At 41.5% G+C, this 27081-nt stretch overlaps 1 protein-coding gene across 7 annotated transcripts in view; it reads right to left on the reverse strand.

Annotated features, from left to right (window-relative positions):
• LOC137162279 (ubiquitin-conjugating enzyme E2 E2) overlaps positions 1 to 27081 on the reverse strand; it is a 289927-nt gene that overhangs the window by 100515 nt on the left and 162331 nt on the right. The window lies entirely within an intron of this gene.

The raw sequence follows: 27081 nt of genomic DNA on the forward strand, positions 1-27081 counted from the left end.
GCTGAGAAACGGTTAAGAAATCCTGGTTGAGATCTTCAAAGCTGATTAGGGGAGTGGCTAAATCCCCAGGTCAGCTTTCAAAATCTTAGACCTTGTTATTGTAAAATGCTCTCTTTTTATAAGATTTTTTTCCTCTCCATCTAGAAGTCTTAAAACACATTAAGTGAATGGCAGTGAAAGGGATTTAGAAATTATCAAAGCAATTAGTTCTTCTAAAATCACCCTGTATAATCAGTAATACAGCTTTAAATTAAGCATCAGCATTTGAACTGGAACCCAAAGCAACTTCACTTCTTTTCAAATGATTAGGGTTTTTTTGTTTACCTGTTTTCTCCCACCCTCCTCCAGTAAAGTGAGATGGGAAAGGAGAGAATGGGAGAGAAGAGTTGGAGAGGTGACAGTCACTCAGTTCATATGGGTACTCTCATGTTGTGGAATACAAGATTGTTTCATGCTGTGGATATTTTGGAGGTGAAATTCATAGAAGATGAAATAAAAACAGAGTACATTCAAGAATCTAATAAAATGCTACAGTATTAATAGAAGATAAAACAAAAAGCCAGTTGTACTTTCCCCACTTAATCTCTCCAGAAATCTTTCAAACTGATTTTTATTAAAAACAGTATTATAAATCCAAATTTAATTCTTTAAGAAATTGAGTGATTGTAAAATATTACACAATATGAAAGCCTTGCACGGAAAGAACTGGAGAGTGCTGGCAATGATCTCCAATACAGCAGATGGTGGGAATAACTATTGGTTTCTTACTTCTGCTCATCGCATGGGACTTTTATCAATTTCACAGATGGTTTGAACCAGCTATGTATTTCCTTTTGTTACCCAATGTATTCTAAATATGTATAAGTCGACCACTTGGGTTGTGTCCTCTATTCTAGCCACATTTTGGTTTTCTGGTGATGTTCCCATGCAAATCTCATGCATTTTTGTCTGAGTTCCCCTCCTTGTGCAAACTTGTCTTATGTTGCTGCACATCTGTCATTCTGTAAAATGTTACGTAATTCCCTGTCACTGATATTCATGACACTGCTTGCAACGATGCCACCTCAGGCTATGATCACATCATCTTGTTAGCTAAGCAGAGTTGAGTTTGAAAAGAATTTAAACTGGAGACCTCTTGAGAAAATCTAGGTGGTGCAGGAAGAAGCTGTGGTGATTCAATAGGTGGGACTCTTCCCTCTGAGTATGAACTGAACCAGTGTCATAGTATGGTGTATCTCATTCACAGATGAGTTTTACTTGCCTTATTTTATTCTCATTTCTACAGGATCAGTCAGGAGACTGCCAGGTCACCTCTCCAAACCTTTCAACACACCTTCCCACTAAGGAAGCCACTTGGCTCAATCTTTCCTCCATTCCCACCCTGTACACTCTTCTATTCCTTCCCTGGAAGTGGTGCCTCCCTTCCTACCTTAATGGTGACTAATGTACCATCAGCCCACCTCTCACTCAGTCCTCTAGAGAAGCCAACTCAAAAAAACTGGCTGTACTATTTCAAGGCACTATGATGCTTCACAGATCATGCCCTAGACTCCCTGTGGTAGCACAACATACCTCAATGAAGTAGCAGCTGTCAAGAGTGAAGTAGATATGTAGTATATTAGGCAGTGACTACTCCAGGTCAATGCTGTAAGTGGTGTACTGTAACTTGCCTTAGTCTACATGCAATCATTTATTTCCCAGTACTCTACAGAGGCTGACAGGTTGTTCAATAAAGTTCTACTGCTGCTGCTGTTTTATAGCTTTGTATCAGAATGTGCACTAGAGAAGAATTCCCCATGCGGATCTTTTATTTGTGATGACTTTTATGTTAAATTAACAGCTGTGAATGACACAGATCTGAGACGAAGGTTAATTTATTTTACTCTGATTTGATTATCATTTTTCTGAGTGAGGTGGTCCTTGTATATTAGGGACTCCATTGGCCTGAGCTCTAGCACTAAGGTAATTGGGCTTGACCAGAGTACAGCACCACAGTTTAGGACAGAATAGGGAGGGAAGGGAATGCCATAGCAGAGAGAGATTTGCAGTAGAAAGGGCAATGTCCCATAGCAGCAGGTGAGGAGAAGCAGCCAGATATTCAACCAGCCACTTCTGTTTAAATGAGGCAAAATCCCAATATCAAAAGATTCAGCCAGAACTGCTCTGCAAAACTGGCACAACCCAGGAAAACTGAAACCATCCGGTTTCTCTACAGTTGCTCCTACTGGCCTAGAGACTTACTTTGACTTTAGTGGACCTATGCTGATTTACACCAGCTGTATGCTAATATTTAGCTTAAACTTCCTTAGCTTCATGCTATTATTTCTTGTCTCACTATTTGCAGAGACTATAAATAATTCCCTCCCTCCATTTATATAGCCTTGACAGTATTTAGAGACTGTGATCAGATCCCACCCTTCCATCGCAACTGAGTTTTCTCTAGACTATATGTCTCTCTCTTCATCTATCATATTCTTCTGTCCTTGAATCACTGTAAACCTCCCCCGCTCTCCCCCCCCCCTTTTTTTTTTTTTAAAGATTTGAGCATGTTTATATCCTTCATAAACAAAGTTGAGCAGAACTTTATGTAATAGTTCAGGTGCTATAATAACAAATAATGTGAAATACACTTTCAGATCTCTGGAAAATAAAATTTGAAAGTGAAAAGGGAAATAAAACATTTTTTTCCTAGTACATGCTCTTGTGAACGTGTTGCAGCTCCATGTTTCACTGTACAGGTTGCAATTTTAACCATTTAAGGCCAACAGAAGGATATAACAATATACAGCAGTAAATAACTGAATTCATTATTAGTAATTAAATCAGTAAAAGTGATTTTTCTGAAATATTCCAAATCGCCTAAACGGATTAACTGGTGAGTCAGAAATGCTTTCCCAAAATGTCATAAAAGTCTCTAAAAACAGACTTTCCTAATATAGGAAGCGTCTTTTAAATTTTAAAATCTTATCGATTCTTTCTTCATTGTATCTTCAGGGAATAAGCCAAATTTCGATCTCAGTTACATTATGGTAAATGCTGAGTAATTCCTCTGTAGTCAGTGAAATTACGCAACTGTAAAACTGGTGTAAAATATACTGATCAAATCACAGGGAAAAAGTATCTTATTGGCTTTTGAGAACTTGGAAGCTAACTAGAAACTGTCACTGTAGATGAGGACGTAACAAATTTGAAAATGATATAATAATATATACATATATTTAAATCTGGATTAAGACTTCCATTTTCCTGGCTGACAGAAAACATCACAAGCTAGCAGTTAATGAACCCATTCCTATAAACAATACCTTGTTACTATAAAAGGTTGCCAACTTTTGGATGATTCACGAACTGCTTTTCACATTCCGAAAAGCAGTTTGATGTATTTGGGTCTCCCTGCCACCCTCCCCAACAAATGAAATCAGATTCCTGTCCAGGCGAATTCCCTTTCAGTTTAACTGGAGACAGATCATCATTATCCACCTTCAAAAGAAGAAAACACTTTTTTTTGGGCACAGTATTTTGTATTTCTAAACATTTAGTAATGATACTCCTCAATCTGGATAAAAGGAGAGGGAATAAGTCAGTTAAATTAGTTCAGTGTATTTGCCTATAGTGCTTATGTCAAAAGTAAAAACCAAAGACAGGTGATGCAGCTCAGCATTAGAAAATAATAAAAAGCTGGGTAATTGTAGCACACAGGTCTCCTGCACATGGAATAGTGCACAACGCTTATTTTTGTTGCCTAATTGTAATTCTGTAAAATGAGACATGGGAAGTAATATCCACAGAAAAAAATTACTGGTTAATTAATGTTAAAAACAGACTCGGACAACAAATGTTTGGACACTTGACTCCCTATTATTTCACACAAAGAGAAAAAATGTTGGACTAAGAAGATGTTGTCATTTACAAACCTAATTAATATTATTTTGTTGATAATAGTATGTTTATAACTATAATGTGATTAGAAACTTAATAACTACCATTATTCTGGATCTTTTATAGTCACTTATTAGTCTATGATGACGTGTATGACTTTTAGTTGACTTCAAACTGACGTCATACATCTTGTATCTCTCTGAAGATGATTTATCTATACTATTTATCTGGGACCTCAGTAAATGAAGTACTAGACCTAATGCAATTATATTCTGAAGATCTGAACAACTGATTCTGAGTGACATCTCATTTAGGCATCATGAGTAGGCAATGCTTGAAAGAGTGTTGCCACTTATTTTTTTCCAGTTTCAACCCTAGTTATAGCAGAGTGCTCAGAGTGTCTGTGCAGATGCTACACACATAATTCTATCCACTCCAGCCCCAAGTAGGTCACCTGCACAAAGCCCATTTATTAGATTTGCCTGGGTAACAAAGATTTCACCATACTATTTTGACTTAAACTGATTATCTTTAGAAATCTCCAAAAGTCCTCCGACTGTCATTGCAGTCTTTTTCCTCCATCAAGGGCCAAGAGATCTTGTTTCTCTCTCTCAAAGTTGAAAAGACTCTACAATGTATTGTTCATTTACTTTGTTCTTTCACTTTTAAGTGAAACACTTTGCCACTGCCTATGAAAATTTTGTTAATGACAACAGTTACATAGGATTACAAAAAATTAAACTAAGTAGTAGAAATCAGATTTAAAATGTGTTAATTTAAGTGGTTACACTCAGATTACAAATTTCTTAGTGTCTACCTAATTCTTTAAAAAAACTTCACCTCTTTTCTATGGCCACTTTCTTACAAGCAAAAGATGATTGCCTCATCAGAGTCATTTAGTCTAATCAAGCAAAAATAGTAAGGTTATTAAACAAACAGAAATGAGCAAAAGGAAAAGCAGACTGATAGTACCACTGCGCCTCCATCCCAATATCACCAACCCAGATCACTTCTGACTTCACACACCCACAACTAGATATTGAGAATATTCCTGTAGAATTTAAAATACTACAATCACCATAAACACTGAGGAAACTGATCATGAGCCAGGAATTTGGACCTCCATGATGTTTTAATTTAAAGTGTAGAATAGGCACAGCTGAACAGGGAATAGTGGGCACTGGCTTATACAGCAGAAATCTCTGTCTCACAAAACACTTGTGAATTACTGTTCTAAAAGAAACATTTATAAATTTATGATCCATAAAGAATTAGCCTCATATTAGTTATAGCTATAAGACTGTAAAAATAGTAAAAAATCTGAAGGGCTAGAGCAAAGCAAATAATGCAAATAGTGCAAATTAATGCAAAAAATAATTCTAGCCCTGGCTGACATCCCCTGTCTAGTGAAAAAATTGTGACACTTGGCAATACTGGGTAATTATTCTGAAAGACAATAGTTCAGATTGATCCTCCGTGCTGACTCATTTAATACATCGGAGTTCTGTTGTCCAGCATTATTTTGATTGGGTGGTGCTTGATGTGTGGTAAGAAGTGTTTGCAAGCATAATGGACTGCTCTGAGTGCCAATATGTTGACGTGGAGTTCTGAATCCTGAGAGGTCCATTTGCCCTGTGCTGTGAGGTTCAGGAAGTGTGCACCCCAGTCTATCAGGGAAGTATCTTGTCAGGATAATCCTTGTGGGAGCATGCTGTAAAAACAGAACTCCCATACATACCTTTTGTAAGATATTCCACCAGTTCAGAGAATCGAGGACCTCCCAAGGTACTGACACCTGTGTTTGGGTAGACTGTGTCTGTTGGCATTATAGTTCTCAACCAGGCTTGAAGGCACAGAAAGTCAAGTGTTGTTAGGGGAGTCATGAACATACATGTTGCCATATGGCCCAGATGTTGTAGGCAAGCCCTTGCAGTGGTTTCTGAACTGTGTTGCATTATTGAAACAAGGTTGGACAAGTGATGAATATGTCCTTGGGTAAGTATAGACTGGCAGAAGAAGAATCCAGAGTGGCCCCCATGAAATCCATACATTGTGTGGTAGTTAGGATAGACTTCTCCACTTTGAGACAGAGATCAAGAAATTGAAACATAGACAGAGCCTTGCTGTACATGTTCTGAGGAGTGAGTGGCCTTTCAGGAGCCAGTTGTCTAGTTAGGGAAAGGCAACGATGCCTATCTGGCGAAGATAAGCTGCTGCAACGAACAGAACTTTGGAAAAGACTGTTGGGGTGGTGAACAAACATTAATCCCAAAAAGTAGAATGTGATACTGGTATTGGCCTTTATCTACTACAGAACATAGAAATCAATTGTGTGAGGAATGAATGGTAACATGAACATCGCTGAGATTGCTGAAGAGGAGGGTCCTTCCATATGGAATCTGGGCTTCTTCCTGGGGGTTCAGATGGTCTCATGAGCTGGTAGTGAAGTGGGCAAGACTGTTGAGCCATCTGTGACCTGCTGTATTTTCTTTTCATTGCAGCTGTATAGATGCTCAGAGGTCAGTGTCACCCAGAAATCCTTGATGGAATGAAGGGGCCCTTGTGGTGTCACTAAACAACTTGGGGCCTTCCAAAAGAAGGGCTTCTACAGTATCTTGTACCTTCCAGGAGAGGCCGGAAGACTGCAGTCAGGAAGCTCAGTGAATATCTATTGCCATAGCCATGGAACATGCATCTGTGCCAGTAGCATCTAGTGAAGCCTGGAAAGATGCCTTAGCAATTCTCTGACCCTCTGTAATGAGGGATGCATTACCTCTGCTCCTTAGGTATGTATTCAATAAAAGATTAAAGTTTTGAATAGACTGTGAACTCATATTTAGCCATCAGGGCTGCTGGATAATTGGCCACTGTGACCTCCAAAGAGGCTAAGAAGTAGCTCTTATGGTCCAGAAGGTCCACTTGTTTTAGCTCCTTATCAGAAGATGGTGAATGGGACCAGTGTTGCTTGTTCTGTTTGTTAGCCTCCACTAGAGAGTTGGAAGTTGGGTGGAAGAAAAAAAGTACTCTGAACCTCTGGGGAAGATGTAATACTTTTTGTCAGATCGTTTACACAGAGGTGAGATAGTGGCTTGTGTTTGCCACATTGAGCTTGCTGAAGTAAGCAAACCTTTACTGATGGGCAAGGCAGTCTTGCCTGGAAAGGTGAAGGATATCCAACAATGAATGTTGGGTTTCCTGAATCTTTTCTAATGGGACTTGTAAAATTCTGCTACCCTTTTTATGAATTCTTGAAAGCCTTGAAGTCATTGGGATAGGACGCCAGGGGAGGCATGACAACCGCATCTGGTGATGCAAAGGGTTTATGGGACTGTAGCATTTCTTCCTTTTTCACTGATTCTTGCTCTGGAGGATGTATCTGGGGGGCAGAATGTAGGGATGTTGACTGATGTTCCTGCTGGAACCTCTCTTGAGATGGAAACCTGTAGAAAGGGTTGCCATAAGAAGTCCATGGGTTCCATTATGCCCTTTGGGGTGGGGCACAAAGGAATGGTGCAGGACCCTAAGGTTGTCTTTGCCATAGGAACCAGGTGTACTTCCTGCTCTGAGTCCTTCTTCAGTGTGACTCTCTAAGAAGGGAGATTGGAAGGTTGAGGAACCATATACAGACACCTCTCAGTCAGAGGAGGTATCCTCTCAAATCCACGGTGGGTGGGGCAGTGTGTAAGTATGTAGGTAGTCTGGCCTAGTGGCTACTGCTGGGCTGATGTTGCAGAGTCAAAGGGCAACCATGAGGTGGTAGTTGGTCAGAAAACAAGGCAAGGTTAAGTCTGGAGCTGTAGCAAGCTAGAAGTCTCCTTTGTTGCCCAGACAACTTCATGGAGCACCCTCCAGGGTTAAATAATAAGCGTGGGCCAGTAAAAGGGTTGCGGGGTGCTGTTGCTCTGGCCTCTTGGGCAGTACTTCCTGCAGTGCCTAATCTCCACCATGCTCCTTGGATATAGCTCTGCATGGCCTCCCAGTGGCGATGTTGGAATGTACTATTGGGTGGCACTGCAGACAGCACCGGAATAGATACAGTACACTTTTCGATTCTGGTTATGTAATACACTACTGATGAGGAACTAGCCTTGGTTCTAACTTCTGAAGGCACTGAGTCAGAAGCTGATGTTGGTGCTGCTCTAGCTGGTTTCTTGGTATGAGATGTGCTCTTCTTAGCTGGTACAGTGATTGTAGTAGTGGAGGGAAAGGGACCCCCAGCGGTACCTATATTGGGACATGAGGTCTCCCCAGATACTCATTCCAGAAAAATGGGGTCTTTTCTTCTTGGGGGTGTACACCAGAACCTCCAGCATCTTTGCTTACCGCTGAAGTAGTGGTGTTCAGTGGAACAGATGTACCTAGGAGTGACTTTTACTCCATGGGTCTCAGAAAATGCACCGTAAGTACGAGTTCAAGTCTGTCCTTCATCAATTTTTTAGGTCTGCTTTTAAGCCCTAAGCCAGGGGTTCCCAAACTGTGGTGCATGTACCACCAGTGGTACTCAGGCCACCTCCGAATGGTACATTTCTAAGCTGCCCAACGCTCCAGTTGCCAAGATAGCTTAGGCAGAGTGTCGGCAGCAGCTTAGCCCGAAGTTCGGCTGCTGATGCTCCGCTTAAGCTACCTTGGCAGCTGGAGCGTCGGGCAGCTTAGTTCCTTGGCTGGTCGCTTACCGAACTTCCAGCTTCCGGCCACATGACCAGAACCGGTTGCCAAGGTAGCTTATAAGTGGAGTATCAGCAGCTACATTTCTGTTTATAAAAAACTGGTGGTAGTACTACAGATGGTGGCGTTTTATGTTGGTGGTACGCAATGTGGAAGAGTTTGGGAACCGCTGCCCTAAGCAGATTTACATTTAGAGGGAATGAGAGTTTCTCCCAAGCAGTGGAGGCAGCTTGATTGTCCGTGATTGGGGGGAAATGACCTGTGGCAGGTCTGGCAAGGTTTGAAGCTTGGGGTCTTAGGCCTAACCCATAACTCAAGGCTGTGGATGAGGGCTAGGGGAAAAAAACCCCAAAGGGCCCAAAGAGGGTAAATGAGGAAAGTGGTAGGGAAACCCCCTCAAACCATGAACTTGTGCTAATAATAGAAAAAAACAAAGAAATAACAGAAAAATCTAAAATGAAAAAGACATGAGAAAGCAAAGTGTAGCAAGCCACGTGGTTCAGCTAATCGACACCACATTGTGCCATCTCAAGCTGCAGGTGGTTGAGAAGGAACTGGAGTGGCAGTGGGTCTGCCCTCCCTATATATCCTCATATCAGTGCAAAAGCGTGTCTAGGGCATAGGCATGGACCTGCAGACTCTGCTGACAAAAATCTCCAATCAAGAGCACATGGGGGTGTGCATATCCTGATGTGGAGCACCCATGGGGAAGCTGCTCGAATAAGTAATATTAAGAAAATATTTATGTATTTTTAGTTGTCTTTTAATGCAATATAACAGCTGGAAGCAAGGGTGAGGGCCAATGGCATATGACCAGATAGCTCTCTGTCTGCTATCCACAAGTATTTCATAGACTACAGTTTGGGAACCTCTTTCCAATTTGATTTAGCCCTTTTTGGAGCCTAACAGACTGATTCTGATTTCTCTGACACATGTAAATCAGAACTCCACTGAAAGCAATAGCACCACATGAGTGCAAATGTGGTGTTTAGTGAGATCAGAATCAGGCCCCAGTAGTGGTATGTAAAGTAACTGTATCTTGCAAAGAAGTAAAAATAAATCAGTTAAAATTCTGCATGTATGAGATATAACTTTCATGAATATGGACGAGTCTAAATGTGCTTTGAAAAAGTTGTCAAATTGTGATTGGATCATTTGAAATTCAGAATTATCTCGTCACAGAAATGGTTATATGAAACTCCTGAGCTAGAGAAAGGACTCTATTAGAAAGAAGTCTGCTGTCTATAAAAGCAGTAGTCTCTCCATTGAAACGGACTCCTGAACATGTAAAATTAAACTCACATTATTAAAGTCTAAGCCCACTGATTTTAATGGATAATTAGATATTTTATATAGACAAATAACTGTTATATGTTCATCCAGCTTTCATCATGATGAACATATTTACACATAATCGCATAGCATTAATAACATGCTAATATAACAATAATGAAAACTATATTTTAAAGTGCCGTATTTGCATTTTTATTTTATTTTGTATTTGCCTCCTCTGTGTCTCATATCTGTATTAGTCTTTCCCTCCCACTTTATAAGCTTTCTGTTTCACAAAATCATTTGAAAATGGATCAGATATAAACAAAAATAAATAAGACGGACAGGCGTAAGGAAATTTGTAATGTCGGTAGCTTATATACAGCTTTGTTTATTGGAAGCTCAGGCACTCAGCAACTTGCATTACTGGGCCCAGAATTCTTCATGTGAAAATTATGTGGCTGCCCAAAATTTCAGTCAGTTCTCCTCAGTTTTCTTATGCATCTCTCTTCCTTTCTGCCCTTTCTTTTTGCGAGTAAGCAGCTGCTTCAGTAAAGTAGCACAGCTTTCATGCACAGAAGAGCTTTACTCACAACTCCAGTTGCAAAGTGACACACTGACTTGGATGAAGCAGTTTTAGTCATAGTCAGTTTCACTCTTCAACCATCTTCACCATGGAAAAAACACTTCTCTGCATGAACTTTGTATTACAGTAGACACTTGTTTGCAGCAACATCTTGTAAGAGCAACCACTGCTTACATGCGACATTTCCCCATGGAACACTTTCCCTACTGTGAATTATCCACTCGGTAACAGCAAACATAGCCGCGTAAGAGCAACTGAGACATCTCATCCAGGGGCGGAAATTGGGGGAGAATGTAAAGATGTTGTTGTCCCCCCCAGATTGCATCTTTCCACTCCCCTCCCGACCCGGGCCCTTCAGCGCAGCTCCAGGGCACACAGCCCCGTCCACTTGTCCTACCTCACAGAGCCGGCACAAGGAAAGCAGACGGGGCCGTGCTCAAGGGCTGGGGACAGCAGAGGGCCCTATCCAGCAAGGGGCCAATACTGATGGCGTGCAGGGTTGCCACCTTTCTAACGGCTGGTAAATGACCCCTGAGGCCTCACCCCGCCTCTATCCTGCAAGGCCCCTGCTCTGCTTCTTCTCCCCAAAACCTCGCCCGTTCTCCACATCTTCCCCCCAAGGCCTTGCCCCTGCACACCACACACCACCACAAGATGCACGAGCAGCCTGGCCCCAGAGGCGGCAGCTGTCACTGCTGTGCTGCCTCCTTCCTTCCCGGCAGGGCTGCCACAGATACAAAAAAATAGACATCAGGGCTTGTCAAATGGCACCTGGACACACAAGCTGAAACCCAGACTGTCCACATGAAAACCGGATGGGTGGCAACCCAAGGTGCATCTTTCCACTCCCCTCCCGACCTTGGCCCTTCAGCACAACTCCAGGGCACACAGCCCCATCCACTTGCTCCACGTGACAGAGGCTGCATGAAGAGCATGTGTAGGGGGGACTTTGGGAGGAGGCTCTGGAAAAGAGGGATTTGTCAGGGGAGGAAGCGGGGGTCGGAGCAGCAGTGGAGGCACAGCTGGAAGGTTTCCTCCTCCCTTCCTCAGCATCTGGGTTACAGGCGGCAGGGGGTTGCTATTTTGCAGTGGGGAGTATCAGAGGACCCCTCTCCTCAGGATACTGACCTGTCCCCTCTCCCTCCCGTCTCTGCTGTCCGTGCTAGGCGCCACAGCCCCCTCCATTGCAGGCTGCGCCCAGTGCCCTTCCCAGCCATCCATCCCCCGCTGGGATGGAGCATGATGTTGCCAGTGGAAGCATTCTCCGCCTGTCGCCGATAGCTGGGCTCACTCAGTTGTTTTGCTGACTGGGGGCTCCACTGCCAAACCCAGGGTTTCCCTATCCCCTATCCCATCCCTCCAAACCTGGGGTTTCTCCCTCAGCACGTGGCTGCCCCACCCATTCCAAAACACATTTAACTTTTCGTGCACCTTTGGTCAGACAACATTCTCCATAACAGCAACAGCCACTTAGGAGCAACATAGCAAAAAGGCACCGATATGTTGCTACTAACAAGCATCTACCGTACTCAGTTTCTCCTGAAGAAACCCCCACAATGGATATTAAGTTAAATGAAGTATTCTGCTTCCTGATAATTGTGCACCTTGAGGGAGTGGATTACTGATTTGTACACTCAAGAGGTCTTAAGGACTTTTTTCCGCATACATATTTAAAAGTAAGTTACAAAAAGCAGTATTTCAAATCCTTTAAGTTTGTGTTGCTTTGTGGCACAATCTTATAATTCTTTTAAAAGTAGCTATTTTAATTTCCTTTGTGGTATTTTTAGCGGTATTATAAAAACAAAAAATCCAGCTGATACTATATGAATGTATTTGTGCTTTGTTTCACTTCTTGTAATGTCAAGTCACCAAATCAGTAGAGCCTTGCGGATACAAATATGTGGCTCTGCATCGGATCCGCATCAGCTGGAATAAACTTTTACCTAACCCGCCCCCCCCCTCCCTCTTTTAGATTTAACCCATCTGCACATCAGCTCTTTTGGAGCCAGCAGCCGCCCATCAGCTGTTGAGCCCCTGACTCCCCAAAGAGCTGATCAGCTGTTGAGCCCTGCCTGCTGCCTAACAGCTGATCAGCCCCTCCCACCACCTAACAGCTGTTCCGGTTGTGCCCCTGGCTGGCAGCTGCTCCAGTCCTGCCCTAGAAGTCACGGAGGTTGGACCATCCCATCCCCAATCCACAAGAAATGGTCTGTGGATATCTGCATCCAGGGATGCGGATATCCGCAGATGTCTGCAGATTTGCAGGGCTCTACAAATCAAATGTGGTCATCTTGCACCATTGACACTGTTCCCTACCAATGAATCTGCAGTATTTGTCAAAAGTCATTACATTTTGATCTTTTCATTCAGTTTCTAATTTATAATTTACACAACTCAAATGGTAAAAGAGAAGCCTGCAATTGTGTACAGTCTTAACATTTTCAGCATTTACATATATCTACATCTATATTTAATATAGCACTTTTCTTCTTAGATCTGAAAGCGCTTTACATACTGTACTATATTTCTGGTTAATTTCTATTTTAAATGATCTCTTCTATTTTCCCCATTGCATTTTTTAAAGACACATATTTCAAGTGTAAATAAAACTGCATAAAACTGGGGACCTGAATCTCAATAATAGTTCAGGAAACAGATTGATGTTTTCACCAGCAAAAAGCATATGAGTATTAGATGGTTCCAGTCACTTTTAGGTTTATCTATAAGATAAGCATCAAGTAAAACATATTTGGTCTGCTAAATGTTCATGAATCATAAAAATGTTATGTGAACTGAAAAATGAATCATGTAATTGGAGATAAATTTTCATAATGCACAGCATATAGCACACACAGGTCTGTTTTGCAGGCACAGAGATTATGTACTAATGTTCTCAAGGGTTAATTAGAATAACAATACTAGAATAGTAAAAAGAAATCAGTAAGATTAGACAGGTGGTAAACCTTTAATCTAACATCTTTACTGCCAAGGGTATTTTAATGATATTAAAGTATCATTTGCAAAGTAACAACATGATTTAAATACTGCAAAATGTGGCACTTTAGAGTCATTACTACTGTAATCATATCACACATTCATTCTGTAAGCTTGTTTTTAAAATGCAAAGAAACTGAATATTAACATGAAGAGTATTTTATATTATAACAGGCATGTCAAAAGATCCGTCATTCTAAATGTTGCTGCTACTAGACCACCCAATATCCCAGTGAAACTTCAATGCTATTGAAACCCTAATTTTGGAAGTAGATCCTTTTTTCCACTGCAAAGGGACTTTGCAAGGTGTATATGTATGGTAGTCAACATTGCTCAAAGTGGTCTAAAAAAAGTGGTGGTAGGAGGAGGGATCTATAATCATCCCCACATTGGCCCATCTCATTGCCCAGCAATTAAGTCTGTCCCCAAATCAATCCAGTCCTCACAGTCCCCCCATCAATTCTGTCCCCTCCAGCCCATCAATTCTACCCCCACATCAGTTCTGCCATTGCAGCCTCACCTCTACTCTCCTTACAGCTTAGGGGTTCTTCATCTCCCCTCCCTCCAAGCCTTAGTTTGCCAGAGGGCCCTCTCCTCCCCTTCCCAGGCTGAAGGGTGTTGCAGGGAGGGAGAGGAGAGAAGCAGAGGAGCCATCCTGTTTCTCACAGGAGGGAGCAGAGTGACCCTGGGCTGCTGGGGTCTCTTTTTGATCCCTCCCCATGTGTAAGAATGATGTGGACTCTTGTGGGGAGGAAAGAGCTCTACCTACCTCCTGCAGCAGCCCTGATTGACCGTTCTTCTCCAGGAGGTGGGCAAGTGAAGAAAGTAGCCAATCAGAGGGGTTTTCCCCTAAGGCAGCACTAAAAATGTGCATCCCTCAGTGACCTGGCTGTTTTTCACAAATTTCATTTTCCGGGTCTGTGGCCCATTGCAAGCCAGCGCACTTGAAGCACTGGGAGCCTCGTGGAACCTTGACTATATGAATTCACCAATCAAACATGTCTACTGGATAGTGGCTGTGGAGCCGCTGAGTTCTACATAAATAAGCCTGGGCATTTGGTCCATAGTGCATTATGCTAAGTTTGTGATGAGAAATCCTCAAAACCTTCCTATATTCTAGAAGGCTTAAATCAGCATACAGATTGAAGTATGTCAGAATTATTTCTTGTCTGCGATGCTGTTGTAGCCGTGTTGGTCCCAGATATTAGAGAGACAAGATAGGTGAGGTAATATCTTTTACTGGACCCACTTCTGTTGGCGAAAGAGAAAAGCTTTTGAGCTACACAGAGGTGAAGAAAGCTTGTCTCTCTCACCAACAGAAGTGGGTCCAATAAAAGATAACACCTCACTCTCCTGGACTCTAGAATTATTTCTTGACAATCAAAATGAAAACAAAGTTAACTTGTATTTTCATTTGTACTTAATGAAGATAAATAATTTTGGAGACTGGATTTCATTTAAAAAGCGTCTTGGGAGATAATTTTATTGAATCAAATTACTATGTAATTAAAAGAAACAAATCAAATACATTAAATAAATCAATCAGATATTGACAACAAATATTTTTGTAATATTTGACATATACAACTGATGTTGTACAATTACTCTCACAAATGTATCTTGTGTTAGATATATTACCGTATGAGAACACTGCTATTAAAGGGCTCTAGGCTAATATTATTCTCTGTATACCATCACTGGTAACTCAGGAGTTGCCAGTGAGGAAAGAACACTGTAAGACTGTTTATTTCCCTGGGTGATTGTCACATGCTAAGCTGGGCCTTTAAGAGGATTTCAAGATACAGCTCTGGCCCTGTTCCATGTTCAAAGTAGAACCAAAGCATCCTAGGACTTGTAGTTCCCCGGGGGACTAATGGGAACTAAGGCTGGCAAGGAATGCTGGGAAAAGAAGTGGTATAAAGCAGCCTTCTTTTCCACAGCAAGGGAAAGACCTGGAGACAACAGTTGTTGCTAGAGGGATCTCTCCATTGAGGAACTGATGACTAGATTAACGAAGGGGACATAGGCATTGCAATGCCTCACTCCAAGACACTTTACTATCCTGTGGAATTCACAGCCCTGAGTTAAGTACTCAGGCTCCCCAGGCACTGTGTAGAGCAGTGGTGCTCAAACTTTTCCAGTCACGCCCTCCCCCTCCCTCCCTCAACCAGTAACAGATTATTTTTGCATCCCAGCCCCCATCCATTACCGCACAGCCAAGGCTTCCTCAGCAGCGGACCTAGGGGCAGAACTGGGGATGGGGGAGGAGCTGGGGCTAGAGGTGGAGCTGGGCTGGGGGCTGACCAGGGCTGGGGGAGGAGCTCGGCTGGGGCAAAGCTGGTCTCGCATTGGAACCAGTCTGGTGGGCACAAGCAGGGCTAGAAACATGGCGTTCCCTCCCACCTCCCCTGGGGGCTGACCCCGCCACGTGCCCCCCTGAACGTTCCTCCGTGCCTTCCTAAGAAGGCGCAACCCACACTTTGAGAACAACTGGTATAAAGGAAGCTCGACATCTAAGAAAGGGATTCACAGAAGCCAACAAGCTGAGTGGTGAGCCGGCTAAGTTAGCCAACAGCCAAATGAAGAGGAAAGGGATGGAGCTTAGGGCCCAAATCCACATACGTTAACTTCGGTGCCTAACTGACAAGCCAGAGAGAGATGGCAAAAAATAGAGAGCTAAAGAGTTCCACCCCACTGTAGCCAGTAGTTCAGTGATGAGGGCACTCTTTAAGGTGTGGAAGGGTCAGATTCAAGTCCCGGCTTCAATAAATATTTCTTATTTATACAAAGCAGGACAGCTTCAAGGAGAGAGACCCACCCCAGAATAGCTAATAGCCTCATGTTTAGGGCACTAACCTGGAACGTGGGAGACATGGGTTCAAGTCCCTGCTCTAAATCGGGCAGAGTAGGGATCTGAACTTCCCACATTCCAGGTGAATGCCCTAACCACTGGGCTGGCTATAATGGGGGATGTGCCTGCTAGCCAGCCCCCCAAATTCTCACCATGGGCTGTCTTTTTTTTGTGTAGGATAGGCACACTCAGCCCACACCCACCAGGTCAAGCCCTATAAGTGAGATAGACAAAGGAGCACCTATTTTGGGAATCCCAGTGGGGTTTAGGCATGAGCTAGGGTGCCGAGCAGCTCAGCAGTATCAGGACGACAGCAGTTTGTGTAGTCCCACAGGCAGAAACATAGGCGCCTGCGGCATTTAGGCACCTACAAGGTTAGGTGGCAGCTGACTGAGTTTGTCTAAACATTAGACACAGGTGCCTAAAGCAGCAGTTAGACGTCTAAGTGGCTTTGTGAATCTAGTCCTGAGAGACTGGGAAGGTTTGGGAGGCTGAGAAAAGAGACCCAGTTGAAGACTGAAGAATTGCACGGACTGCTGAATCAAATGTGAGAGAAAGCTTAGAAAGACTGGAACAGCCTGCTCTACTGGAAAAGAGCTTTAAGGGAAAAATGTGTGAAAAGAAGACTTGGGATGAGAAGACTTCCTGTATTACTGTTTGGAGATAACTGTATGTATTAATGAAGCCGACCAAGAAGAAATTATGCTGTTTGAGACTTTATTAAACCATACCCCAGGAGGAGAGACTACATTCTGAAACTCTATTTAGCCTCAAAAGCGAGGACATTTTGGGGAGTTTGGGCAGAGGGGTAAACTATCTATAGAGGGGGCAACTGAGGCAGTGGTGGCACAAAAAGAGAACAAAAGGAGGTGAGCTACTGTGACAGATATTATGGACACGCAGAATATTCAAAAGACTATTTTATACTTTATATGTATCTTTATGGGCTAATGATTGTATGCTGGATCTGTGGAAGATTAACAGGGGGTTCTACAGGAACTAAAATAACTGGGTGGTAATTAACGCAAATCCCAAGTCAAGTAACAAATTTGGAAAAGCAACATCCTGGGGCAAACTGAATATACTGGTTAAAGAGGCCTAGCAAACAGAGCACTAAAACCTGTATAAAATGACTAGCCTGACATGGGAAAATTGGGGGTGTCAGTTTCATGTGATCCAGGAACTGACAGGAGACTGATCCAGAGGGACAGGCCCTGCAAAAGGGACTGAAGTACTCTGAAACCATGTGGAAGATAGGTAGGCATGCCTATAAATTCTTTATTGTTTTCAAGATACATCTACTCTACAATGGTTTTGTTCTGAATACATAATACTTTGCTTTCATGAAGTCTGGTTAGTCACACGCAAACCTTGTCACTGCCCCTGAGAAAACAGAACTGCAGGTGCTGAACTGAAGTCAGACTTGCTGAGGTGGTCACAGTGAATTTCAGGATGAATTGCATCTTAAAAATTCCTGGTGTAAAGAGAGGAATCTCAGCTCCTAGGGGAAACTGTATGTACTAATATGACATAGTTAAAGAGCCTAGCAAACAATGACCTGCCCCCACTGTAATATACAGACTAAAAAAAAGCAAAGACAAAAGCAAACCTGCTATCAGTAAAATATGAAATTACAGTTGGACTGAAGTTCTTTCTGTGGTGAAGAAATTTACTACAGAGAATTTTTCCAAAATATAACTTTTCCTGTAATTTAAAGAAACCGTGCATCTGTTGTCAGATTTAGATGATCTAAATGCTGTTGATGAAACTGATGAGACTACGAAACCCCTACTCACATTTAAGACAAAGAACAACAAAGAATCTGCTTTTCAGACTACAAAAAGCACTACAGTTCTTAGAATAGGATGCTAGAATCACTAATGACAAGGTAACAGAACTTCAATTTGATTGCCTATGCAACACATTTCAGATTGTATGGGTGGATACTACTGTTGAGCTGCACAAAAAAAAATTGATCTAATTAGTATTTAGAACTTGGCACCAAGGTTCTCACTCCAATCAAGGAATAATTCCTTGGGTTTTTCAATCCTTCATATTAAAGCAGCTTTTAAACTAGTGGTTAGCCATATCCAATATGCTGTAGTATTGTTTTCTAATTCTGCCTTGCCTACTGACAGCCTACCACTTACTTACCATAGAGTAGTTAAATAGGTTTAACATCTTATCTTTATAATATCTAAAGCAGCGTTTCTCAAATAGCGTTAGTGCGCTGCCAAACATCTGATAGCGCCGCCGATCAGCTGATGGCGCGCCGGCCAACAGCATTAGTGCGCCACCGAAAACAGCCTAGACCGCGCCGCCGAAAAGGGGAAAATTTCCTGGTCTTGTCGGCGGAGGGTATGGCATGGCCGCGCAAGTGTTCCACGGCGAAATATAATTGAGAAACACTGATCTAAAGTAAAACACTATTTGAGAACAGCATTATTCTCCAAAACCACTGTAACTGTTATTTGTGCTGCAGTAGTGGCTGGAAGCTAAAATCAGAGATCAGGACCCCACCATGCAAAGCACTATACACATATAATGAAAACAAGGTCCCTGCCCCAAAGAGTTTATGATGTTCTTCCAAACAGAACGGTAGTGAATCTTACTGATCCAAATATGCATATACTACTAGTCTGCATATAGTCCTTATAGGGTAATGAGATTTTAATACTGCAGAAAATCATGGCCTACAGAGGATCCAAAGACTTTCTCTGAATGGGATTGCCATTCACTTACTGAGGTCTAGAACAGAGATCATATAGGTGAAACAGTCTATTCTAATTAAAACTTGATCACAGTAATTTTCAAACATATTTCAAGCTTCATCTTACATATGCCAATGGATTAACAAAAATAACAGGTTATGATACAATAGAATCCATTTGATAATTTTTGCAATAATTTATCCAGTTACATATGGTGCTTCATGAAGGCCATCACCGGGAAGAGAATGATAAACACCACAGTTTTTAGTAATAGCAAACTACAGCTATTTTTCTAGGTACCGATATGGCTTCCAGTACAGTAATATCTGACCTTTGGTAAAGAGGTGACAAATGACTTATCTAATTGTTTAAACTGTTAAATTGTTGAATTGCTCATTTGTCATTTAAATTTGGAATATGATGACTGGTGTAATCTTGATTTCATTGTTAGGTATATACTGTAACTGTAATTCAGGATCATCAGTATGGACTTCTCTTTTCCCAAAGATTTAAGGCATCTGTCTTCTTCTGATTCAGCTTGACTAGATTTTGGGAGTTTGATTGACTAAAACATTTTATTAGTCATACATTTATGAGTCCGTAATGCAATGAAAATGTTTCCACAGTTTTCTCTAACTACTGCTAGCTAGTGAAAGAAGATCATTAATCTTTGAGTACAACTGTAGTCACAAAATGACTGTAAAAATAAGTCACTCAGATACCACAGAACATGCTTCACGGAGAAAGTCTGGGATATACAGAATAGCACATTCAAAACCGCCTTAACCAAACAAGGACACTCCACCAGAGAAGTAGAATGCATCATGGAACGGGCCACCTAAATACCCAGAGAGAACCTTCTTCAATACAGAAATAAACCCCTCTCTGACCGCACACACTTATGTGTCACCTATCATCTCATACTGGGACCCATATGGGGCATCATCAAACAAATACAATCCATACTCGATGGGGACCCCATCCAGAAAGAAATCTTTCCTGAACCCTCTCTTCTGGTTTTCAAATAACCCCCAACCTCTCCACACTCATCATCAGAAGCAAGCTATCCAAGACCAGGACACACCAATTCCAAGTAGCACTAGACACTGTCATAAGAACAGATGCAAAACTTGCAGATTTCCAGAGGGGTAGCCGTGTTAGTCTGTATATAGCAAAAACAATGAGAGTTCTGTAGCACTTTAAAGACTAACAAATTTATTTTCTGCAGGCATAAGCTTGCAGATGTATCTCCACATCGGCAATGGTCAATACTCTGTGTCCCCCTCCCAACACACTTTTCCAGATTAAAATTACATGCCTACACATTCCTATCACAACATGTGTGTGCCTCATCCAGGGCACAAAATGCCCCAATAGCAACCACGTGGGTGAACCGAGACAATCATGATGCTCTCAAATGAACTCACACAGGAAAATGATAAAAGACAAAAACCGCACATCACCCAAAGTGATCACACTATATCTGACCTATCAATCCTCATCCTCAAAGGAAACCTGCACAACACTTTCAAAAGATGAGCCTGGAAGATTAAATTCATAACTTTGCTAGACACTAAAACTCATGGACTGAATAGAGACAGTGGATTTATGGCTTATTACCACGATCTATCACCCATTAACAACACCCCTTCCTTTCCCCCCCATTCCTCTCTATGACTGCAGGGGTGTTAATGGGCCACTTCACCTTGAGTAATCCCTTGAAATATGTTTTAACTACTTATGCTAAACAATCTATTCCACCTTGTATTTAGCTGTGACACTCTGAGTAAATTCCCCAGACCTGAAAAAGAGCTCTATGTAAGTTTGAAAGCTTGTGTCAGAAGTTGGTCCAATAAAAGATATGATCTCACCCACCTTATCTTTCTACATAAATATAACAATTTCTTTCACAAGTTTTTCTTCCTACATGTGTTCAAAATCAGGTGACTTTATTGGCAAAAGTGTGTTTTATTATCTTTTACTCCTGTTAACAATGCAGCACAAATACAGCTATGAGAGATGGAGAGGTCTGTGCATCAACCTATTAACTCCATCTTGAAGAAAGAATAAGGTAAAAACCCTGTGGTTCCTTGACCAAGGGAACAAGGAGGTGGGGAGAGTACCTCTGTGACATCATTTTTTCTTTCTGCTTGTCCCCGCAGAAATTCCTATGCATGAAAAAGAAATGAGGGTCTGTGCCTGAAGAGAGTTGGGAGTTAGAAAAATCATGTATTTTACTTGTAAACTGAACACATTTGATCTGGAAGTCAGTGATCATGGTGCCTCACAATGCTATTTATGCACAAACACATATCAGAGCATAAACTATTCATGTAGTGATCCCTTCAAGATATATGTAACCTAGCAGATATGGTATAACAGCTCATACAATTTTCGAGGAGTTAAACTGTGCCTATACTAGGTGCCAAGTGGCATTCCGAGTCATTTTAGCTAACTTTAAAGACACATTTTCTCCTACTTTAGACAAGGAATTTAACCCTGGGCACAGGGACCATGTAAAGTGTATTCACCATTTAAATTGGACTAATGCCCTCAAAACAGAGATTAAGTAAGATTTCAAAAGTTCATAGGGATTTTGCAAGCCTTCGTATAGTGGTGAATTTCATCCTTTGAGAGTAAAAGCAACACTTCTTTATGGTAGATGAAATTAATCTGTTAATTGTTAAAACTTTATAGTTGTATGCGTTAAATCCCCCTCTACCAAGACGCTGTGTCCCAAATATAATTTAATTTTTAAATATCTTTCTGGAATCCCATTTGCAGAATGTGGTATTTTTCTTGCTAGCTTCTTCTCCCTCTCTGTCATATTCCCATTCTAACTTGCTGACAATTTTAGTGTTTTTCTTTGAATTGTTCTGCTTTTCAGTTTTTATTTTATTAGGATCTCTCAAGATGTTTCTCTTTCTTGTCTGGCTTTGACTGTAATTTTATTTACACCTGGTGAAAGAAACTCACAAATTGAAGAAAGCTGATGATATGTAAATAGTAGCTTTGAGGAAAGAGGCACCAAATTGTTTTTAAAGAGGAACACCATAGTTAGTTCCTTAACCAGAAAGAAAACTGATGCCTATTACAGCTTAACATTAAAGACTCCATTATCTCAAAAGACCAAGCATTTTAACATGTTTCTATACAATTGTGAAAATTACACAACACCGCAGCTGGAAGACGGTTTTTGTTTTAAATTCCCGCCCAAAAATGCTCATGCCAATTTCACATCAGCTATATATTTGCGAAAGGTGTCAATTTAAATCTCGCTTTCAGCCTATATAAATAGCCTTCCAAAAATGTGAGAAAAAATATATCAGTAGTAAAAAAATCTCCAACACCTACTCTAGCTAAAGTTAATGATGAAAAAAATTAAATTTTCTTCAAACTTGGAAAAATACCTTCCTTTTTGCCCTTAGAGTAAATCTGGCAATTTTCAGACCATGTGGGGGAATTTTTAAATCTGAAGTCATAGAAATAAAAAATGACCAAAGGGGCAGTCAGTGAAATTAAAAGACAACAAATTTAAAACTGATAAAGAAATATTCCATTTTTACACAACACTTATTTAATTTGCGGAATTCAATTGCCATAAGATATCACTGAAGTGAAGAGCATAGTATGATTAAAAAAAGATGTAGCTATTTGTATGAATAATAAGAAAATCCACAATTACTTAGCTAGGGTATATACGTATATTTTTAAGAGAGCTTCATGCTTCAGTGTATTGTAGGGACCAGGGTGTGGGCAGTCTGTCCTCATGGTTTGAGTGAGGAGCCAAGCCAGAAATCAGAGCCAGAATGAGGAGTCAAGCCAAGAGTCAGAACACGAGTCAAAGTCAGGTGCCAACCCAAAGGTCAAAAACAGAGTCAGGAGTCAAGTCAGAGATCAAAGCCCAAGGGTAGGGCATAGGAGCAGGGACCTAGAGCAAGGCAGGAAAACAGGAACCGTGAGCAGATGGGGTGGGGTGACAGGGTTACAGAGAAGGAGAACAGGAACCAATAACAGCTGGGAGGCAGGAACAGGGGGGAAGGCAGGGCTCAGAACTTAGGCAACTTGGCAGGGTCCATAGTAGCAGCCAGCCAGGGATTCATCTAATTGCTCAGACAATTGCCTGTGCATCTTTCTGGTTTAACAGTGCATCTCAGGCAATCAGTAAAGGTGGCCATCTCCCCAATCAGGAGCTTTGTGGGCAGGACTGTTTGCGACCTACAGCTTCACTAGCCCCCCTCCCCAGTGGTTCAGGTGAGCTGATGGCTAATAGCCACAGTCTGAGCACTGCCTGTGGGCCTATATTTGAGGCTTGTGATCCCTCACATGGATTAACCAAAATGCTTACTGATGGGGGCTAGGCAGAAACTCATCCTATGGGCAACTATTTTGTAATTGTCCACTATAAGGTTTCTTGCACCTTCTCACACATCTGGTATTGGCCATTGTCAGAGACAGGATACTGGAGCCCTGGTGTGAGGTAGTATGGCTGTTCCTAGGTTTCTAAATATGCAGGAGCTGTAGAGTGCCAGAATGACTCCCCCTGAGATTTAGAAATACTTCTGTGACTCTGAGGGGCTCTCTAAATTCAAAGGTCTGAGTTATTATTATGTTATTAATTAATGTGGTGACACCTAGAGGCCCAAACGGAAACTGAGGCCTCATTGTGCCAGGTCCTGTACACAAACACACACATAAAAAGACAGTTCCTTCACCATAGAACTTACAGCTGGATTTTCAGATGAGCTTAAGGCCTTATCCACAAGAGAAAATTATACCAATTTAACAGAAATAAATGTCCACACAAGGAAGCTGAACTGATTTGACTATAGCAGCTTCTAAATCAGTACAAATTTTATTGTTACGCTCCTTTGAAAATTGTAGGCTATAAAATTAACATAAGAGACAACAAACAAACAGGGGGCAGAGGAAGGTAGGTTACAGGGCAAAGTAACAGTGAAATGACCATGTCTGGTATAATATACAATAGTCATAGCTGACTTGTAAAGCTGAGAAATATATCTTACACATTTATGTTAATGTAAGTATATTGTAAAAGAGAATGTTTTAAAAAAGGTTTTCCTTGGGGGAAAAAATAAGACATATCCATAATAAAAGGGGTACATAAAAATGTTCAACTTTGATCTTCTCTGGAGAGGCACATATCATTGGTTGGGCTTTCTTCATATGTGGAGTAAAGAAAATGCACCAGAATATTTGTGCACTTTTAAACTGAAGTAAAATCCTATACAGATTTATGATCTACAGATTCTGATTTGTCATGCAGTTCCAAAATGTAAAACTGTGAAAGTCGTTAGCTCCATTACAGTAAAGCAGAGAACCCCAAACTGTGAGGTGGGGTCTGGCAGAATATTACAGGGAGTGGGGCAAGGCCCAGGTCAGCCCCCATAGGGGATGGGGAGTGAGTGACACACCAGCCCACTCTGCTCAAACTCTGCTTCAGCCCAGTCCCCCCAGCCATGCTCCGGCCCCAGCTCTGAGCCCCACTCTTGCTGTGGTTCCCGTCTTGGACCTGACCTCATTCATAGCCTCAGCCACCAGCTGCCATGGCCCGGCTCCTAACTGCAGTCTTGGCCCCCAGTGCCCTTGGCTCTGCTCCCAGCCTCAGCCCCAACCATGGCTCTGCTCCCACGGAGGAAGGTGAGAGAGGGATTGGAGGATGGGGGGAGAAGTTTGGGGACCACTGGAGTAAAGGGACACTGTTAAATTGGGAGACCAAAAATATAACCACCTGGTTTTGTTTATTTTATGTGTGTTCATAAAATCTATGTACTTTTTTTTTTGGTTGTACTATTGCTTTTTAAAAGGAAAAAATAAATGCCAGTAGCCTATCACATTTGAGGGAAACATTAGGTTAAATATATGATTTTCAAATTTCCAAGCATTTATTGTAAACAAACAACAAAGAAAATATTTTTAAAATAATGAAAAGATTTTAATCTCTATCAGATTTGAATTAAATCTCTGTGAAAATTAAACATATGTACAGAATAATTTTTCACTTCTATCTTTTGCGTACTTGTTTCTAAATCATTCTGTCCCTATACTTAATTTTTTATGTTATGATGTGCTGCTTGTTATGCAAGTGTCTTTGTTGTTAACTTATCGCCTGCAGTATACTTGAGACCCTTTTGTAAATAAGATCACAAATCTCAGTGGGGTTTATCCTTGCAATTGAAATTTCAACGATTCCCCAAGTTCAATTACAAACAAGAATAAATCTGTGAAAAAGATGTGACTTATTGCCACTCATTAACTTGTACATTATCTGGTTGATCTCCCTTTAGTGCCTCCCTTTCCCATCTCCCTAACACCCACACACACGGAAACACCAGGCATAATTTAGATCTCAGAGTTTGCTGCTAATTATAGTTAGGCTTACCAACCAAGTTAAAGAAAAATTACCTTTTGGATTCAGGAGGAATAAATCACTGTTAGTTCCAACAACAGATTATGTGTTACAAAGACTTTGAATAAATGCCCTTTATTTTCTGTGAGCATCAGTATACAATGAATATTTTCACACTTTACTTCATTTGAACTATTACAAATTTCCAAAATAGCATTAAAATGATAAAGCACAAAGCCTCACATTCCTCTGAAAAATGTGACAACAATGTACTGTACTTAGTTAAGCCCATAAAAAATTCAAGTTGATTTACTATTCACAAACAGTTCGTTTCAATAGAGGTAGAGCTGTAAGATAGCTGTGGAGTCTTCTTACCACATCCCTAGAACTATAAAAGGATTACCTCATCAGAGCTGAACATCTTACTCCATGATGAAAACCAATACTAGAAGAGTTTCCGATTCCAAATAGAAGATGTGTTTTGTGAAAGAATCTGATAAAGTAGCCCTCGGAAGTCATGCTGTATTACTATGGTCTTAGTGAGCTTTAAAAATGGTCACCATAGAATCACAGAAGATTAGGGTTGGAAGGGACCTCAGGATGGTCAGGATGCTCAAATCATCCCAGCAGGGCTTTGTCAAGCCGCATCTTAAAAACCTCTAAGGATGGAGATTCCACCACCTCCTTAGGTAACCGATTCCAGTGCTTCACTACCTTCCTAGTGAAAAAGGTTTTCCTAATATCCAACCTAGACCTCTCCCAATGCAACAAGAGACCATTGCTCCTAGTTCTGTCATCTACTACCACTGAGAACAGCCTAGCTCCATCGTCCCTGGAACCCCCTTTCAGGTAATTAAAAGCTGCTATCAAATCCCCCCTCATTCTTCTCTTCTACAGACTGAACAAGCCTAGTTCCTTCAGCCTATCCTCATAAGTCATGTGCTTCAGTCTCTCAATCATTGTTGCCCACCGTTGGATTTTTTCCAATTTGTCCACTTTGTTTCTATGGGGGGGGGGGGAAACTGGACCCAGTACTCCAAATGAGGCCTCACCAGTGCCAAATAGAGGGGCATAATCACTTCTCTCGATCTGCTGGTAATGCTCCTACAAATGCAGCTCAATAAGCCATTAACCTTCTTGGCAATAAGGGCACACTGTTGACTTATGTCCAGCTTCTTATCCACTGTAACCCACAGGTCCTTTTCTGCAGAACTGCTGGCTAGCCAGTTGGTTCCCAGTCTGTAACAGTGCATGGATTCTTTCATCATAAGTGCAGGACTTCGCACTTGTCCTTGTTGAACCTCATCAGATTTCTTCTGGCCCAATCCTCTAATTTGTCTAGGTCACTCTGTATCCTATCCCTGCCCTCCACTGTATCAACCATTCCCCACAGCTTAGTGTCATCTGCAAACTTGCTGAGGGTGCAATCCACCCCATCCTCCAGATCATTAATGAAGATTTAGAACAAAACCGGCCCCAGCACTGACCCCTGCCAACTAGACACCAAGCCCTTGATCACTACCCGTTGAGCCTGATGATCTAGCCAGCTTTCTGTTCATCTTATAGTCCATTCATCCAACCCATACTTATTTAACTTGCTGATAAGAATACTGTGGGAGACCATGTCAAAAGCTTTGCTAAAGTCAAGGTATATCACGGCCACTAATTTCCCCACATCCAAAGTGTCAATCATTTCATCATAAAAGGCAATAAGGTTGGTTAGATATGACTTGCCCTTGGTGATTCCATGCTG

The sequence above is a fragment of the Emydura macquarii genome, unplaced genomic scaffold, assembly GCF_026122565.2.
Source record: "Emydura macquarii macquarii isolate MOO-44397 ecotype Brisbane River unplaced genomic scaffold, CSIRO-AGI_Emac_v2 contig_2422, whole genome shotgun sequence".
Taxonomy (NCBI): Eukaryota; Metazoa; Chordata; order Testudines; family Chelidae; genus Emydura; species Emydura macquarii.